The sequence below is a fragment of the Plodia interpunctella genome, chromosome 10 (assembly GCF_027563975.2).
Source record: "Plodia interpunctella isolate USDA-ARS_2022_Savannah chromosome 10, ilPloInte3.2, whole genome shotgun sequence".
Classification (NCBI taxonomy): domain Eukaryota; kingdom Metazoa; phylum Arthropoda; class Insecta; order Lepidoptera; family Pyralidae; genus Plodia; species Plodia interpunctella.
This window is the reverse complement of record NC_071303.1, coordinates 8,346,474-8,364,494: the sequence shown is the minus strand read 5'-3', so window position 1 is coordinate 8,364,494 and position 18,021 is coordinate 8,346,474. Positions and strand designations below refer to the sequence as shown.

The 18,021-nt window shown below is 31.6% G+C and overlaps 1 long non-coding RNA gene across 1 annotated transcript; it reads right to left on the bottom strand.

Annotated features, from left to right (window-relative positions):
- Positions 1 to 2,083: 2,083 nt before the first annotated feature.
- Positions 2,084 to 5,058, bottom strand: LOC128673217 (uncharacterized). The gene is made up of 2 exons (XR_008405053.1): positions 4,972 to 5,058; positions 2,084 to 3,845 (listed from the first exon to the last, which is right to left on the bottom strand). It is a non-coding gene; the product is annotated as an uncharacterized LOC128673217 (long non-coding RNA).
- Between the last annotated feature and the right edge of the window lie 12,963 nt (positions 5,059 to 18,021).

Genomic DNA, 18,021 nt, shown 5'->3' with positions numbered 1-18,021 from the left:
CAGTGGTAGTTACTGTATAAAATAAAAATGGCACAGAACTAACACTCACTAAATTTTTTAAGGTTAGTCAGGAGAGTATTTTCTCATACCTACCAATAGTATGTACAGTTGTTGTTGCACTAACATCATAGGTCTCAATATTTGTTTCATCATTATGTGAATTTATGCCATACTTTTTGTATAATAACTTATGTTGTCCGTTTTATTCTTTTCTGGTAGGTACATTAAATTTGTGTGACACTTAAGACTAGGCCACATTAGTGCCATCAGCACACTTTAATCAATTACTTTTAATTTATATCTATTTAGAAAATGCTAGCGTGAAAAAAGCTAGATAATTGTACACATAACTGGATAAAAGGTTTTATTAAATAAATTTCCGATATACAAAACCTAGCTATAATTTACGACACGTATTTTTATAACCATCGTTTCTGCTAAATTGTGGCGACTGTGTTTAATTAAGAACTATAATAACTTCTAATTCAATCTAGTGTAAGATAATCTCCTGTGGTATTTTTAAGTTTTCGCAATGAATGAAAAGAAATTGATAGAAATGATGATGGCGGCGCTAGTGTACGAATTACGCACTTCTTAAAACGTTATCCATCTGTTCTCACGTCATTTTGACATTTGTTAGTGAATTAATTGTCTATAATGATGTATTTCGCTTATCTATTCATCACGGGTTCCGCTGAGTGATATACATCTGACATTCACGATACATTAATTACATAACATTTTCACATTTACTTGTTTTATTAAAATTAACGGAAATAGAGCGCTTAATTGTTATGAACATTGCAATGTGGTAGATGACAATGTAAGAAAATACTAAAAAATATCTATGGTCTAGATAAAATAGATATATTTAAGATCATTTTGGTCATTCATAGACAATAAGTTGGTTCGAAATTCCATTAAAAAAAAAACAATTATCCTCACATATTATAAAACAAAGTCCTCTACCGCGTCTGTCTGTCTGTTCGCGATAAACTCAAACTACTGCACGGATTTTCACGCGGTCTTCACCAATAGATAGAATGATTCCTGAGGAAGGTTCAGGGGTATAATTTATTATATTTATATCCGAGCGAAGCCGGAACGGGCCGCTAGCAAAAAAATAACTTAACCATTATAAAAAACTAAAATTTGAAACAACATTTATTAAGATAAGTCATAAAACGCAACACCGACAACTTGCATTGCTTATTTTACAAGCTTTTTTTAAAAATGGTTTTGCTTTAAATAATTTTGAAAATGAGAACGAGATTTTTTCCGTCTCACTATTATTTAAAAAAAAAACTTTTTTATTCTTGCAATGTATGTTTGAGAGTAATATGTTTGTTCGGGTGGAATCATGAATCTCAATTTTGAAGCTTACCTAAAATTTCTATATGATATGGATAAACCCTGGCTCGCGACCACTTAGGTTTTAAGTATTTATTTCTCAAATAGAATATACAATATTCACTTACCGAGAAACTATGTCTAATATACATGTTAATCGACGAGCATAACACTTAATATTCACTTATAACTAACATAACACAAGCAATATGTACAAATACTATATTGGGCGTATCTGTTCAAAGACATGCATAAGAATTTAGGTAATATAGAATGAAACTGCGTGTATGCCGAACAAACAACTAAACCAGAAACCAACAACAAGCAGGCAGGGTGCAGCCAGTCCCAGTTGGCGACACCCAGGTGTAGTCTGTATAATGTTAAGCTAGACAATAGTCTGACAACTAGCGATGCCGACGATCGTGCGAGGTGGGGCCGTAAAATTAGGAAAGCGGTCTCTGGGCTCCGACGCTCAACAGCTGAGGAAGAAACCGGGAATACACTCAGATGAGGGAGGTAAATTGTTAAATGTAGACTTGAGAAAAGGTTAATTTAATTCGTGTGTGACATATTAATTTCACGTCTAAAAACATAATTTAATATATAGGAACTTAAATATGAGTTCACACTGCTTACTGGGAATACTCCTATTAGTAACAATACACTTTATAAGGAATTTACGAACAACTATATATTTTGTTTATGATATTAAAGGTTTAGTAAAACAAAATCACTTCAAAAACATTTTTAATATTTTTTTTACAATTTATGTAATACAATCTTCTTTGTATATATAAAAATATCGTGTCACAGTGTTAGTTGCCATACTACTTCAAAACGGATTGACCGATATTGATGAAATTTCATTTGTATACCAATTCAGTATAGGTCTGAGAATAGGTTATCAATTTTTTTTACCACTCGAGGAAAGACTAGCCGCTAATATACCTGTAACATTTACATTAACATATTTATGATAAAATAGTAAAGTTTTAAAAAGAGAGAGATAATATAATTGTGAAAAAAAAAATTACAACTTCCAACAGATACCATAATTTTTCCAGCCAGTCACTTCAAACCCTCTCATTATAATTCAAGACAAATATCATCAACCCATTAATTTATTGTAAATGTAAAAAGAAAAAACTACTAACAGTCGTTTTTAATAGCAAACTTAACCCTCCACTTTCGATCTCATTTTTTCTTACTTCCTTTGCGTCACATCTGTGCGACAAAAAAAAAAAAAAGAAAAAATGACAAGCGCCGAACATAACAAGAGTATTATTCTAATTATGTATAAACCGGCCTTTGACAGGAAAAAATATAAAAAAGTGAAGGGTTAACTTTTTGCTTCGATTGAACGTGAACACTGTGTTATGCAAATGAATGAGATTTGCATACGGATGTAAGATTTTTTTTTTCAAATCACGCACATCTATCGTTAGTTCCGTTTTCTAGATTTGACTAGTGTGAAATATTTTTTCTTGTAACCGATTAATTACAGTTTTTCAACTTTCTAATGTCTTGTGACCTTTGGGACTATTGACATTTTTTTTTCTAATACGCGATATCTGAAAATAAATAAAATATTTGTGTTTCTATAAATGGTAAAATATGAAAATTTTATAGAAATATAAGTAGGTAGTACCTTTGTACTTAGTTTCCTATTTAAAAGTTTTATATTTACGTTATTACAACATAATAATCTATACTTAATACTTATCTCTGTGAATACAAATTATAAATTACATTGTTCATTAAATTCATTGGTCATCTTTACATATCTATGTATCTAATTAAATATTTTAATGACAGATTTATTATTTACTAGTAATATCCATAATATTTCAACAAAATCATGCTTTTCCCACATTTTGAAAAAATAACTAACTTTAAGGTTACTCAACAAAAAAACCAGATATTCCTTACAGCGCACCAATTCGAATTGCATCGATACAAATCAGACCTAACTCCGTTTGGCATCGTTTTGGTGAGCAGAACAGAGTTCTCCAAAAACTTACAGAGAAACCTAACACCTTATAGATACAATTAAATGAGACCATCAATCATCGTAGCATTTTATTCAACACTTTCTACCTGAAGGGTTAAATTACTATTATTAATAAGACGTGAAGCTCACGCATTCAATGTACGCTTGGGAACAAATTTGAATATCCATTGTGTGCATAATTTATTCAAATTCATACACAATAAGAGTTGTAATTTAATAATTTTCGGTAACAGTCATTGTTAACTGTTTTGCATACAGTTATCCATAAGAATTTGGTGCACCTAGTGTTTTGAATAGGGACAACTTTATACATTAAAGAAAGTAATTGGCAAAGTTTAGAAAGTCAAGGTTACAAAAGGTGCTTAATAATACCTATTTTATTATATACCTATAATTTATTTTAAAAAATACATTATTTTTGCTTATATATTGTACTTTAATGCTTGAAGCGTTCGCCGGCTGAGAAGGAACGTTCTCCGACAATCTGAAACAAATAATTAACATGAAAGTTATTAAATAAGAACAGAAAAACCAACTTATATGGTCTAAAGAGGGCGTCGCTGTTGTTAAACAAGAACATAATTTTCATTTTTTCGTGTTTTTGCTCTCATTGGGTTAAGTATCATTGTCAGTTTTAGGATAATTCTGCTTTCCAGGAACTTAACAAGAAATTGTGAACTGACATTAAAAAGGCAACGTGTCCGTGTCGTATTTTGTTCAGTAATAACAAGATTTGAAAAAAAAACTAGTATAGACAATGCGAAAAAGAAAGGTTTTTCTTTAGTTTTTTTTTTTAATATTTCATACGAAAGACTTACGAACTAATGTTCGTGAGTTATTAATTTCATTATCTCTTTTTAAAGTGGACAATGCGAATATTTTGAAAGTATTATAATGTAGTGTTACAGTTTACACAATAACATATGCTTTGTACAGAGAATTATATGAAACAAACTCTTTTATCATTTTGACATAAAAGGAACTCAAATTATATTCGCTGAAAGCTATAACTATGCTAAACGCATTCAAACGATTAACAACCATTAACACAATTTATCGTTTTATTTATAAAAAATGTATGCTTACTTTTACTTATGCTATTCCTACTTGTTAATATAAAATAATAAGCCTGTAAATCGATAAAAACAGTCAATAAAACACAGATAAATATCGAAAACGTTTCGTTTTAATCTATCACCATTTTATTTATTTTAGTTTGAATTTTGGTAGACCACTCATCATATTACCTGTAATTTCTCCTAAAGCATTTGAAAATATTCAACGAAGCTTTAAATGGAACGGTTAAGTGCTATTAGAATTAGTGCGCTGAACGGCAACATAGGTTCCTCACATTTATAGGCAGAAACCAAAGAGAACTTATTAATCTAGAATATTATTATGAGTAAAATTATAAGTTATTATAATTATGTTTATCACTAAATAAAATCTCACTCATTTAATTCGCATTCTTTTCAGAAAAAAAAAACATTTTTTAATTTATTTCTAGCATTGATTTCTACACTCATTTGCCTTGAAAATAAAAAAACAATCTGAAATAATTGTAAACAAAACGACGGTTATGTACCAGCGATGTAATATTATCAACTTACATTCTTAAATCTAATCACTCACAAAGACTATCTAACCTCCGAATAGTAGAATTATTGGAATCAAAATGGCGTGCGATCTATCACCGCCATACTGGAAAATGCGCAGAATACATGCGCAGTGGAGCGAAAACTAACAACCCCTTTGGACACTATTGTTGCTTCGTGAGTTCACCCACGCGATGTTCAAACTTTAAAAATGACTCAACGATATACCTTTTTTACTACTATTAAAATAGGGTTCATTTTTCTTTGCGCTACGTGAAAATTTGTTAAATGGAAATCCATATAAAACGCTATAAGTCTTTGCTGTGGTGATGTTGAAAAATCGATCTAATCACGGTAGTAATAAAATACTTAATTCTGGGTATAAATCGATCACAATTATAAGCATGAGTATTTTGAAAATAGCGTCTATGTGAAAAGAATAAAGTTTATTTTTGAATATTGGTTGTTCGTGGCTGTGTGAGTGTGTCATGTAAGGACAACGGGAAACCTTGTTATTTTTACGTGTAGGGGTTTTTGATAAGAAAGGGTAAATGTCACATCGAGATGTAGGATTTTTACCTATGAATGTGACATTCGGCTGAATAACCAAGTGTGAGGGTGTGTGAGTAGCAAACGATATTCCTTTGTTGTGTTTGTGTGGATAAATTCTAATAATATAAATTTTTCGTTACATTTCATGTCGAAATTGTTAAGAAATAGGTAGTAGGAAACTGTTTGGTTTTATTTATGGCTGGCGTGATCATTGTCGTTCAAAACCAAATTTTCTCAACTAGCTCAATATTCGAAAACCGAATGACTTTTCCTCAATGGGTTTTCAAAAAATATTTTTGTGCTAGCTTTTTCCCGTGGCTTCGCCCGCGTTTATTTTCACCCCCCACATTTTTGAAAATGTAAGTAGTCTATATTTGAACGGAAGTCTTCATCCATCATACCAAATTTCATCAAAATCGGTCCAACGGTTTAATCATGAAAGCGGCACAGACAGAAAGACTTTCGCATTTATAATATTGATATGGATTTATCTTCCATTGTATTTAACTACATAGTATATATAGTACATACTACAGATATTAATAACAAAATTTAACTTTACCCCTTCTTTGCAGTGGGTGTAACAATATATCCTATGAATTAACAGCTTAACTTCAATGACTCAACAATCCTTCCAAGAAAACCCTATCTTCAGCCGGTCCATAAATAAAAACAAATGGTTTGCTCTGCGTACGAGTGTTTGCGAAAACATAATTGATGAGATGTGTCAAGAGCAAAACTGCACACATTTATAGTGCCCCTGAAATTCTTCGCTCCAACGCGGTTCCTTGTAGTGATGGGCTGTGGTGTATCGATAAATAAAAAACGGGAATATTTCAGCACTCCCTAGGAATGATGACGTGAGATAGGCGGCCATTTGTAAACTTACAACTAAAGTCGAGTTTGATTTTTTTACTTTGGCTCAGACCAGGCGGCATCACAGCCTCGAATGCAATCGGGAAGATGACGACGATGATGAATGACGATTTTTTAAATTATAAAACTTAGTTCAAGTAGGAATTTCAGAGTTATATAATGTTTTGGTGATTATGATACGGAAGGACAACATATCCTCCCACATTTCCATAGAGGGTTTACGCCAAGCAGCGGCCGGTCGTAAAATCACAGCCAGATCTTCAAAACTGTAAGGTTGATCTTTTAGGTTTATCTCAGTCTTAGGGTGAATGAGAGAGTTTAAAACACAGATGCGATGTCATGATTCGTGATACAATTCATCAAATTATTTAAATTACTTGTATCGCATTGAAATAACGCAAATAGCGAACGCCATATGGACTCCGTATTTATTTAATGTGGCATAAAACTTCACGCTAAAGCGATATCAGTTAGGTGCTTAGTCAAAGTACTAATTAATCTATACAGTATATAATATGTATGTATCTACAGTACCTATGTATCTACAGTACTTACAATTAAAGAGCTATGCAAATTGCTGACTTTATGAAGTGTAGTCCCCTTCTGTTTTTAAGATTCAATTCCATGGCATCGCTATACTATATGTTATTGAGCTGTTTTAGTTAATATACTTATAATGTCATGAGGTTTTATAAATAAAAATAATTCTTCAAAATCATACAATCATGAATGACTACATATGTGACTAGCTTTCACAACTACATTGTATTTAACCTAACCAAATAAGACGACCTCGGTGGCGCAGTGGTAAAGTTCTTGCCATTGAACAGAGAGTTCCCGAGTTCGATCCCCGGTCGGGTCATGATGGAAAATCATCTTTTTCTGATTGGTCCGGGTCTTGGATGTTTATCTATATATGTATTTGTTATAAAATATAGTATCGAGTTAGTATCCTATAACACAAATCTCGGACTTACTTTAGGGCTAGCTCAATCTGTGTGATTTGTCCTAATATATTTCTTTAAATAATGGTATGCATGCATAACTTCAAATCAAAGGCATTTTCAATTAAATTGATATAGCTACTGTGGGCTAATCCCACAAGTCTCACAAATATTATAAAAGCGAAAGTTTGTTAGTACTTCTTCATGATTAAACGGCTGGGCAAAATTTTATGAAATTTGGTATGAGGATATTGATATCTGGAATTATGGTTACTTTTTATCAAAAAAAAAAGATTTAAAAAGATAATTAAAGGGGTAACACCGCGAGGGGCAGCTAGTAATATATAAAAGACACTAAATTACTGACAAGGTAGATATATGTCATATTGAAGATTTTAATTTATGTCTGATTCAGAAGTCCAAGTAGAAATCCAAAAATGTCCTAGCCAAGGTTACATTAAAAAAAATTATTTTATTTAATCACAAAAAACACACCTAACTTGAATCGTGGAAGGCGGTGGATAGCTGCCTTTAGCTACGGTTTTTATTACAATTTATATACGTTAATGATCGTTGCGGTAATGTTACTCAGCTGTGTATGTATATCAAAGTGACCGATGTTTTATACACTAGAATACATAACCGTCCGATTGAACCATTATTTATGCCCGCGATGCGGATAAAAATACAATTGATGTACGGTTTCCTACCCTATGTTAAATATATTGAAATTATAATTTTGTGTCAAATTGTGTGGTGTAAACTTTTAAATTTTGTTTTATTAGTAAAAACATTATATTTTGTATAATCCATCGCCTGGGCAATACATTGAGTTTCGTGCTCTTTAGTAAAAAAAAAATACACATTAAATTAATTCTTTAGCGAAATAAATATAAACATCGATATTCGAATAATTTTTAAAAAATAACGGGAAGTTACCCATTCGATAATGATATATCGATACGATATCATCACTACGATAAGAACGGATACAACGCATTTGTTTGAACCTTAGCTCGATTCTCTCTTTCCATCGGGATAGCCGAAAATAAGTGCTGAGCTAAATCGCACAACAAATTACTTTTCCTTACTAGACTCCGCTCGAAACTTTATTGGCCGTAAGGCGTTATTTTTCATGTATATTCTTTTCTTTTTTGACTGAACGTTGCACTATGTAGCTGTCAGAATATGATTTACTTTTAAAATATTCTGTTTCTCGTTTCATTTGTTTTTGATCAACATTTGTTTTTTATGGTTTAGCTAAAAGGATTTTCTTATATAACTAATTGTTGATAGAAACTTGAATGCATGAAAGGAACAATAGTACTATTCACTGCGTAATGATATAAAAAAGGTTTGAATATAATCAAACAAGGATCATAAACAAATAAGTACACAGTACACATACATTCGTTCGTACCTACTTAGATTAAATGTCTTGAGACACACTCATTATTTTGTTCCCAATTCGCATTAGAAAAACGTAACAAAACGCTGAATATCGTCAACCGCGGACTGATTTTATTTATTTCCAATGAAATTCGAAAACTAAATTTCCCGATAGTGAATGGTTTCAAGATGGCGGGCCCCATGTGCGCCGCTGTGTGCGTGCTTGTTATCCAGTCACTCTTTCTCGCATATTTCCCATTCGTTTTGACAGACCGCGCGTGTTCGAGAAAAAGGTAGCAAAGTGATTCTTTTAGTTAAATTCTTCCTTCCAGTACAATTTTAATAGCATAGATTCATCGGAAGCCTTCGTGCAGTGAGACCACTACAGGGTATATAAAAAAAGAAAACGTAATATTTACAGAATGAATACTTCTTTGATTAAACATTGGTATCTAGATGAGCCAATCATAAACATATTACCTACAAAAGGACCAACAAATTTGACACAATGAAAGAGATAATAGTTACTTGTATGTAGGTATAAATAATCCTGTCACATGACAGAGACAGGAAAGTAACTTCTGTTACATTGGCTAAACTAAATAGGTTTTTAAAAACCCCAACTTCAGAAATTAAAGTAAGTATAAGTATACCAAATTATTATTGATATAAATATTCCGAATCAGAAACTCTATTGTACAATACATTGAAATTTTAATTTTGTAATTGTTACATCGTTTTCAGATGCACCGTTTTCCCCACATGACGTCGGTTCCCGGCGACCTCTCAAGGGTTGCTTGTTAGACGACAATATTATGCAGCCTCCACGTGCATTATTATTTACTCGATCGAACTTATCGATAATACTACGGATCCCAACTTTTTGTACAACCCTACAATCATTAAGGTAGGATTTTAGTTTGGAGAAATTTTAGTTTTAAGATTTATTTGTTGTTATTTTTAGTACTCAAAAGAGTTTTAATCAAATTTAATTGCTAGACAGAATAATTAACACACTCAGAAAATATGCACGTCTATAATTCACATTCATATTGTTTATTTGCAAACCAAGCGTTACAATTTTGTAAATGCTTCTTTACTCGTATGCATGTGACGCATGCTTTTTAATGTAAATTTAAATAATATGATGAGCACTGTCTGGTATAGGCAGGGCCGTGAGTTCGATTCCCTCTAAGTTCCGAATCATTATTTTTCAGTTATTTTATATATTACTTTACTTTCATCTCATTATTTTTTTCATCATAAATTAATATCGTATTTTCTTCAAAATCCTATACTTTGAAAATAATAATGAGATTAAAAAATATATCGGGCGGGAATTGAACCCACGCACCTTTCTATCCGGCACAGTGACTGTGCTCTTAACCACTAAGTTAAAAAAAATTATATAAATCACAGATATAAAGAACATTACATTGAAATTCTCTATAGCTGAGATATTATTAAACTATGTAAGTTGAAAGTCCTATATTTCAATCAAAACTATGTAATTCACACCTTATAGAATTCTTATTTCGAATGCTATTTTATTTAAAAAAAGTTTATCAATAATTCCAGCCAGTTATTTGTATTCCAAATATAATTTAATACATGCATTCATAAGACCACGCTTACACAATCCAAAATAAAGGCTTCTGATAAAGTAAGAAGGTGGCATCCCAGGGGGTTCCCCCTCATTGTCATGCGGGGGACATGACAAGTGTCAAAAATTTACTAAGAAAATACACGCGCAATGTTTTCCGCCAAGTTTAGAGACGAGACATATTTTATGATTTACTTGTGTCGTGGTGTTTCCTATCAAAAAGGAAATAAATTATAGTAATACGACTATTTTTTTCGTTAGTTCCTAGCTGTATCAAAACAAGTCTAATTCGTTAATTAAGTAAGTATATTTTTTATGAGTCAATAGACTCATAAAATATATATTTTTCTCTAGGTATAATTCGCTCCCGTGTATTTTTCGAGATTACTGTATTCTGTTATATCTTTCACAAAAGTTTAAAATAAACAAAAATTTGTTCAAGTCGGAATCGTACTTCCAAAGATTTTTTTTTGAAAAGTTTTAGATTTTGCTTTATCAATTTTTAGTAAGCGTTTCTAAAATCAGTCCTTACACGAGTCAAAATTAAATAAAACAATATACATGTATAATTTTTTATCGACTTAATTAATGAAATTTCAATTGAAACCGTTAATCATTCAATTTTATGTACAAAGAATATTGCGATATCAAGGTATATTGCGATTCAACAGTTCACTCTTCGCATGCCCTTTTGGTATTTAGCAAAATTTACAAATACAATTTACAAAAGTCATACTCATAAATGACTCTAACAATCTAACAAAATGGAAGGAACTTACATACTGTGCCGACCCCACGTGAGTGGGATAGAGTCAAGAAGAAGAAGGATGGATACTAATAAATCTCATCAAAATATTAATTTATTTAAAACTTATTAAAAAATTTATTTATTTAATTAAAATTTAACGCTTATAGCATTCTCTACCAATAATCTTAGGAATAAAAAGATATAATACCTAATATAGAAATGTTATACAATCACATTGTGCCAACCAACCATAAACAAATTTAGATCGATCAAAACACAATTGTCTACCAACAACCTACCCTCGCGTAATTAAGCATTAAATGTCTTAATAGCAAGCAACCCCATCAAAAAATTAATTGTTGAACATAAACCAGCAATCTAATCACCCCCACAAATTGAGTAACGAATTCAAATCTACCCTCAACAATGAGGTAACCCAGTAACCGAGTCACTAATAAAATACCTACGTCAATTTAACCTTGACACAGCCCTAGTTAGTATGCACGGGCTTTCTTTTAAAATCTGATGTATTAATTTGCAAATTTCAAACACAAATGAAAATAAACTCTAAACCATATACATACACGATCTAAATTTTAAATTGTCTTTCTTCTTGTAGCACGTTCCGTTTTCAAAAATAGAAAATTGTAAGTAATATTTCTTCGTTCCTATTGTATTTCCATTTTCAACTTTAATTTAAAAGTGTAAAGTTTAGAGTTGAGAAATAAAAATTGCGAAGTTAAGACGTTTTAAATGTGGAACGGTTATTTAGCACGTGGTTCTCGTGACGACGTTCGCAATTTGAGTATAAATTAGAACACTTATCTCGTCGCGGTCTTGACTCTGTCTCTGTCTGGCTAGTTATTTTCCCATTTCACTCTTTCTTTCTCTCCCTGTGTCAAGCTAGCGTAGGGGTGTCTGAGGCATCAAAATTTTCCTTTATCGATATTCCGAGATAATACTCCCAACTAAAGGGAGAGATATAAGAGCTCATAAATAGAAAAATGATAAATGTACGCTATTTGAGGAATAGACTTTGATACTCAGAGGTTCGATGTCGTAGCGGCGAGGGAAGAAAATCAATATTTTTGAGGTGAACTCCTCCTTTGCTATATTTGAACTGAGTTATTTCAGAATTTATCTTTTAATTTTGTTTTTTTTTTAATAAATAATATCGATAGTCGATGTTTGCGGCGAGCGCGGATCGCTCTCATATTTAATTTAGCGCGGAAGCAACAGGTTATTAGCACGGAGCTTTCCCGCCTAAAATTCCGGGCGTTCACTTTTTAAATTCGTCTCTTTCCCTTTCTAATTGGATCGCCTTCTCCCTTGCCCGTGAATGAATGAAACTTGTTGCTGGCTGAATCATTGGCATTTATTAAGAGTTCGAATTTTAAATGTGTGTCATTTTGGTGTAGATTACATTGTGGGGCCCAAATCGAGTGATTGCTCGATTAAATAAATTTTCAGAAGTGTTACTTTGAACCGAATTTTCGCATACCCATTAGCGTTTAACCGTAAAACTTATTTTAGCGTATAATTTTACGGCCGAATGCTCGGGCTTTGGGCGTAAAAATTAACACGTTCGGTGGCTAATAATTTTCCGCTCATTAGTCCTATTGATCCCTTGTCCCTACCTTACGGTTATATAACAACGGATGTGTATTATCAAAGGTGAATTAAAATATATCCACCACATACTAACAAGACACAAGACGAAGTTACAAAGGGAAAACCTATAAACGATACTCCTCACTCGATACAATATCTCATTTTGTGACAAATTGCGAGACGTATAACATATCAAAATTCACATTTTACCGAGCTGTACGCTTTTTCCATTTTACCCGTACGTGTATAAAAAATAGAACTGTACAGTCACACGTGAAGCGAAGCCCACACCATATCTTACTCCCGAACCTACACGAATCTACATACATAAATATATTTCTACTCACCACCCAATACATTTTATCTATGTTACCGTTGCCTTACTAGAAATATTGATCACACAAAAAGGGTACATCACTAGAGCAGACCCGATCAAAAATTGAATCCTATTGTAATGGCGAAGATTTGAATTTAGAACGCAACAGTGACGTCAGTTGTCACTAAAGCATGTCGGCGCTCGATCGAGTCTCACGAGGTATTCTCAAGGGGTGAGCGTAGTTCTTGCGCTTAGATATAAAGAAAGGTAGATACTTATGAAATTCGAAGGAAAAACCACCCTTCCCTATACTTACACAGCGCAGTCGATTCGGTTTTCGCGGAGGAAATTGTAGCGTAGTGAACGGTACATTCGCTCAGCGTACGCCGCCTGGAGACGACGATTTTCACAAATTTCCTTCGGGACCTGTCTCCGGTTTCCAAATTTGAATTTGCCATTCGAATTTTTATTTTTTATTCCTTGCATTCCTAAGCTAGTGAGGGGAGTATGTATTTCGATTGATTTTTTTTTATTTTCTGGGCAAAGTGTTAAATAAATAAAAACTTGCGTCGCTGTAAAATGTATCCTGAAAACTTTTCGCGGAGGTGCAGCTAAGGTAAGAGATATTTTTGTGTTTTGATGGTCGGTGGGTATGAAAGCGTGAAGTAAGGAGTTGATGTGTTTTGCATTATTATAAATATTGTCATTGTAAAATTATGAAATATCATAATTACTGTTGCTATTTAGTTTGGAGTCTTTTGTTTAAGTTTAAGTTTTATTTTGATTTCTAAATTTACTTATTATTAACATTAATGTTCTTTTTTGCTATCGTGAATATTATTGTTTTATTACTCTCTTACAAATAAAAGTTTGATAACATGTCGATAATGATGAATCAAGTTACATAACTAATTCATGGAATGTTATAACTCCCTCAAGTTTCTTGACTTATGGAGGTTTATAAGTAAGATGAGATTGTATCTATTCTAAAATTTAAAAAGAAAATATTTTTGATAATAGATACAATTTCTAAATTCAAACAAAAGTGAGACTTAAGTTTTTATTTAACTTGAGTAACAAGTGAAGATTTTTAAGATTATTACTTTTAATAACTTTTTTTTTTTCATTGAACCTATAGTACAATTTGCGTGAAAGTTGATTTATGCCAATGCATAAAACTATGTTTACGTGTAACACAGGTACTTACTACTTTAATAAGTACTTACAAATAACCTACTTTAGCAGTGTAGAGGAGTAACAATCAATATTTTTATGTTCAATCATTGAATACTATATTTATACAAAGTATTCATATTTATTGTGAAAATATTAATAGGACATGTATTTTATTTAACCTAATTGAAAAATAAAAAAGATACTAAAGTTCTCAAGACTTTAATACACATACATGAAAATAAGTCCACCATGTATATTTTTTGGTTAGTTATTACTTATTATACAGCACTTTTACGTAAAAAAATTCTACATTCAAAAAAGCTTAAGCAAAAAAATCACTCTCTCTTAAAACCGTGGAAAAGAACTTGATACAACCAACGCTATAAACTTTTAGACGAGAGTGTTAAAAAGTTATGGATCGGAAGGAACATACAACTTACAAGGCTCTCTTATAACTTAACGCGTGCTTGATGTTATGCCGTGAGAAGGCTAAGTACTTAGAGGCAACTTAGGTTTAGGCAAATCATGTTTTTTTTTTGCCAAAAAAAGAGATAATATATCATTTTTAAAGACGTAAAACAACTCTTTTATACTTTTGATAAAATTAAATTTTACATAAGGCATTTGAATGATAATAAATTAAATTCGTATTCGATTGTCAATTTCGACAATCGATTAAGGCGATTAATCTTATTTCTCTTTTCTAGTCATTATTTGTCCCAGCTCAGAGTCCGAGTTTAAAATTTTTAACTACCTTTTGGAAAAAATCGAATCAGTGAGGAATCGATTAAGAATAATAGCAATCACAAAAATGATATCGAATCTCCATACTATTGATGGGGTGAACGACATAATAATTTATATACATACGTACACGATAGTTCCCACCCTCTACCTTGCGACCCTCCAACACACGCACACGTATATACAGTACCTATGCATGTATGTAAACGTAGGGTTGAGGACAAAATCGATAGGGCTAACTCCTTTGTAAACCTCTGGCTTTGCAAGATTTTTGAACTTCGAAACTTTTACTTTTTATTCGGCCATTCTCGATTATCATAACTTTTCAACTGGAGCGTCCCATCACTAAAAGTTTAAATTCAAATTGACGTTCTATAATCAAATTCAGATTTCGTAAGCTTCTTTTTTCGAGAATCAGTACCTAATTAACACTTTTAACCTTTTGAAAAGGTATTCAAGTAGTCATTTCAAACAACTCATTCGTTTTTGTGTCTAATTTAAAAATGTACTCTAATTAAATGAACAACCAAAAGAAATAAACTTTAATGAAACCTTAATTAGTAAGTGGTTGATATATTTACGATTACAGAAATGGAGAACGAATAATTCATTTATTTTACATTCTGTCCTACATTTTTTGTAAAAAAAGGCAACGTCGTTCAGAATATATATGTAAATCAAACTAGATTTTTTCCACAAGGTGGCAACAACTGAGCAACTTTTAATTATTTAAAGCATCTCACAGACGATATTTTTTACACGTCCCGGTTAATTTATAGCATGACCAAACAGGGAAACGAACGCGTAGATATTTATTTAACGGTGAGGAGTAGGGTCATAAAATTTTATTTTGTTGTTCGTATTTAAAAGACGCCTAAAGAACTCGCTTAATCGGCTATGATCGCTACCGACGATTATTAACGATTCGAGTTGTTCGGAATTTGAAATTCGAAAGCCGTAGTTTTTAATTTGGAATTTATTGTTCATCACGCTAGAACCTTTTTTTATTGCTGTTGTAAGGGAATTGTTGATTTTCAGCCAGTCTCAGCAACATTAAATTATGTTCTTAATTTATTTTATTTGAGGTTTTGTGGACTGTATCATTAATTGGAACGGGATTGCCCTTTATCACGTTTCTGTAAAGATTCCAAGCATAAATAATAAACATACGTTATTGCGTACAACTTTATGACATGCTCTTGGTACAACTATTACTTGTGTAGTAAACCTAGAGCTACAGGTATTTTAATTAGCACTTAGCTTGTATGAAACGATCAATAAACTATAATAATTAATCAAAACATTTTATGTTTAGCAAATAACCTTGTAGTAGCTATAACTCGCGTAACTTCTTTATAATATTTTAAAACTGACAACGTTATCCTTATCTGGTAATTTTCATAATGAAACTAAAATATATTATTTTATTTGTGCGTAGTATTTCGATACTTGAAATTATTTGCAATTTTTAAAAACTTTTTTTTATTACTACATTTTTGTGGGAATAGTATTATATTATGATCACTAAAAAATATTTTGAATTTTTGGTTTACATACAATTAAAATGTAATGTATAAATATTAACACCATCGCCATTAAAAGGCGATTTAAACTCAGTTTTTTATTAATTTTATTAACATTTTATTCTAGAAACCTATTTCTAAATTATATGTAAATACAGTGACAGCACCAAATACTACATTTATTAAATTTTAAGATTGAAATTGATATACTTGTGTGCCTAGCATTATCCTGAAAGGATATAGAAAAAAAAAAGAACTAACAACACTTTGATATAGGACTCGTAATATCATTACGACCACCCTTACTTGTCAATCGATCAAACGTGCCTACAAACATACTCGACTCACTTTCAACACGGCACATCACTAAATTAAACCTCACACGATTTTAAATCTTATCTTAAAGATAATAAGATCTAAAAATGTCTGTACCCATTATCGGTAAGAATATACGTTTGCAATATGAGCATATTTTTCATGTATAGGAGTCATGGAAGATGGAAAATGTATTGACAATGTATCGAGTTACAGTTTCCATTAGGATATTGTTTGTGTATTGGAGTATAATTTAGAGGATAACTTGGAACACAATTGTTAAACTGTCTCATTAAATAAAACAAGTCTGTCTACCGGCTTTGTATAAAACAAAAATTGATGAAATTTTGTCTAAATATAGTTTACGTTTTTTTAACGAAACGGCCAATAAGATATTTTTTATGGTCCAATGACTTTATCTTATTTTAATAATACGAAAAATCCATACTAATATTATAGATGCGAATGTCTGTCTGTTATCTATAAACAGACAGACAGACTTCATATTAGAGAGATAGCTGTTTGTCTGTTCCACTTTCACGGCTAAACAGCTGTACCGATTTTGATGAAATTTGGTATGCATGTAGTTCAAGAACCCCGTTCATACACAGGTTACTTTTTACAGAAATCAACCCCCAAATATAATGGGGGTGAAAATTTGTATGAAAGTCATGGTCTTTGCTGATTGATAAATGTTATTATAATTTGAACGATTTCTTTAATGATAGACTCAGATAAAAAAATTTAGTTAATTTATTTATTTATTTGGATTTTGTTTTGTGGGATGATAGCATCCTCTCCATTTAAATTTGCATACCCGTGGACGGTGAAACATGTAGGATTAAGTTTTTCTTTTAACACCACATTGAATATAAACGTAAACTCATGTTTTTGAAAATAAATAATCTTTGTCTTTGCGCTTCCGCAGAGAAATTCACGTGGGCGTAACCACGGGCAAAAGCTAGTACACAATATATTTTCGCACGCATGGAGCCGAGGTTAAATACTAGTTAACTACATGTTATTATGTCTCGTAAAAAAGGTTAAAGGTTTACGAGAAAGGCTTACCTAAGTAGGTAACTGCTACTTAATATTATACATAGGTATTCAGTTTTAATAGCGTATTTTATTTTAATACGTATTTAGTGAAGCTGTAAAATGTAAAATAAATTTGAAAATAAAATTCAATTCATTAATTTTTTAAGATATAATTTCAAGATAGCAATTATTATTTTGTACGTCGTCCCAATAGTTTAAAGAATCTTAAC